This window comes from Macadamia integrifolia, chromosome 4 (assembly GCF_013358625.1).
Source record: "Macadamia integrifolia cultivar HAES 741 chromosome 4, SCU_Mint_v3, whole genome shotgun sequence".
Taxonomy (NCBI): Eukaryota; Viridiplantae; Streptophyta; class Magnoliopsida; order Proteales; family Proteaceae; genus Macadamia; species Macadamia integrifolia.
This window is the reverse complement of record NC_056560.1, coordinates 35,961,634-35,964,133: the sequence shown is the minus strand read 5'-3', so window position 1 is coordinate 35,964,133 and position 2,500 is coordinate 35,961,634.

Sequence of the window (2,500 nt, the reverse complement as noted above, 5' to 3'; positions counted from 1 at the left end):
GCGCGCACATGGCTGGGGGCAAAGGTGCACACCGCGCGTAAGGCGGCAGGCAACTACGCACATTGCTGCTGGAAAGGCTGCTCAACCGCACGAAAGATGGTAGGCCCGGGTGCACATGGCGGATGGCAATGGTGCGGGCAGCGCGCGCTGGGCTGCTGCCCATGCCGTACTTCCACGCACATGGCTGCGACCACGGTTGCACAAGCCTCGCACATTTTTTCGTGCATGGCAACACATGCCGCACGGATGATTGCGCGCATGGTGCACATGACACGCAGATGGCTGCATAGTCGCACCCAAGGTTACGTTCCACGCCGCACATGCCGCGCTTCTGGCCGCACTAACTCGCGCAAGGTTGGTTGCATGGCCACACATGCCACGCCCCTTGCTGCCCTACCGCTCGCAAGATTGCGTGCATTGCTTCACACCGCCCCCCAGCTCGCATGCATGGCTGCATGTGCCACGCCCATCGCTTCGTCGTCGCGCACTAGGTTTCGGGATTTTCCGGAAGAGCCACGCAAGAGGTTGCAGGCACGGCTGCACCGCCGCGCGTAAGGTTGCATTGCGTGGTCCACATGCACCGCCCATGAGTGCACTACCGCACGCAAGTTTTCTGGCACGGCCTCCCATGCGTCGATATTGGTGGCTGGCATGGCCGCACATGCCACGGGCATTTCGGCACATGGCTCGCGTAAGGTTGCACGTATTGCCGCACCATCGATCCTAGGTCTAGTCCACCGTGCACATAGCCGTACGCACGTGGCTCACACATGGGTGCTTCCGTGGCCCCCATGGCCCATGCAACAGAGGCTCCCTTGCGGCCTTCGGCTGCACACGAGGCACCGACTGCTGCACATGCCAAGGCCATGCCCGCACAACATAGTTTGGGTCTGTAAATCATGTTGTGCAAAACATCCGTTTGGGTTAGGAAAGCCATGCAATTGGCTATTTGGCACCCAAAGTACAATCATTTTCACTTAAACCCCGCATTTCCATTTTTTTGGGTATTTTTCATAATGTTTCAATCATAAAATATTAAAAAATATCAAAATATGTTGGAATGGTCCAATATTTTTTCAGAACATTCTATCAACCTTTGGAAGACATCCGAAATTTAGTTTTCAGAAAAATACATTAAAATGGATTTTTCATAGTTTTTTGAATTTAATATGTTTTTTAATATTAAAAATTAATAAAAAAATAAATATTTATCCAAAGACGGAGATTTTTATATGAAAATAATCTTTGGATTTGTCCTTAATTTCTTACCAAGTTTCATTTGATTTGGATATTTGTAGCTCAAAAAATAGAACGGTATATTTTTGGGGGGTGGTCATGTCTCCTTCTGGAAATGGGCAAAGAGTATAAGAGCTACCTTGAGGGAGGGGGGTGTCGCTCCCAGGGTGGTTTTTGAGGGGCCGCACCGAGGGGCAGCAGACGATGAGGGGGCATGGTAGGCAATCCGAAAAGACCCATGGCATGGTAAAAGAAGTGAAATGGCACGTGGGTTTCGATGAGTTGGCCCTCGGTGTGCGCTGAGGCCTGCCACTGCATGTGGCTGGACGCGCATGGTCACCTGCCTTCCGTGCCATGTGGTCGCAGCTGCTGTAACGTGTGCCAGTTGCGGCAGAGCATGCCCTACGAAGGTGGACGTGCTTGCGAATGGTCAGCCCTTCTGTCATGCAATGCCGCCCCCTTCTTCCACAAAGCTTTGCCTGCCACCGTGGGCTACTGGGCGCACATGGACGGCTACCATGCGCTGTCACACCCCAACTTCTGATGTCACATGTGCCCCTCGACGCACAGCATTTCCAAGGAAGGTGTGGTTTGTGAGAACATGTACATGGCGCGTCCGTCCCGACAGTCTTCCCCTCTGCCATACACAGTTGCTTTCCATTGTGTGCTGCTGGGTGCACATGGCTGCCTGCCTTGCGCTGCAGTGCCTCCAAATCTTGCACCGCATGTGTCAAACGCCGTATAGCATGACCAAGCGTGGCATCGCCTGTGCAAGACGCATTCACGGTATGTTGGTTTCGAAGATTTTGCCCTTGGTGCGCGTTGCGCCTGCCACGGCGTGCTGCTTTGCCCTCGTGGTTGCCTAATATATACCGCTATGTCACGACAGCTGTTTCCTCCTGCGGTCGTAGCTGCAACAAAAGCCCAACAAAGGCTTGGCATGTATGTGAAAACAAGTACATGGCTCGTTTGTCCAGATGGTCAGCCTATCTGCCACACGCCAATGCCAGCAACCGTGTGCTGCAGGGTGCCCTTCGCTCCCTACCTACCACTGCCATTCCCCTATAGTTCCTGACACGTGTCTGTGGCTGCACAGCAGTTTCCAGAGAGGCATGGCATTTGAAAACAAGGAAATGGCCAATGCGTCCCGATGTTCAGCCCCTCTTCCGCACACCATTGCCAACCACCCTGGGCTGATTGGTGTGCAAGGGTTCCTGCCTTGTGCTGCCGTGCCCCCACAGCTACTGCCAGATGAGCCTGCAGC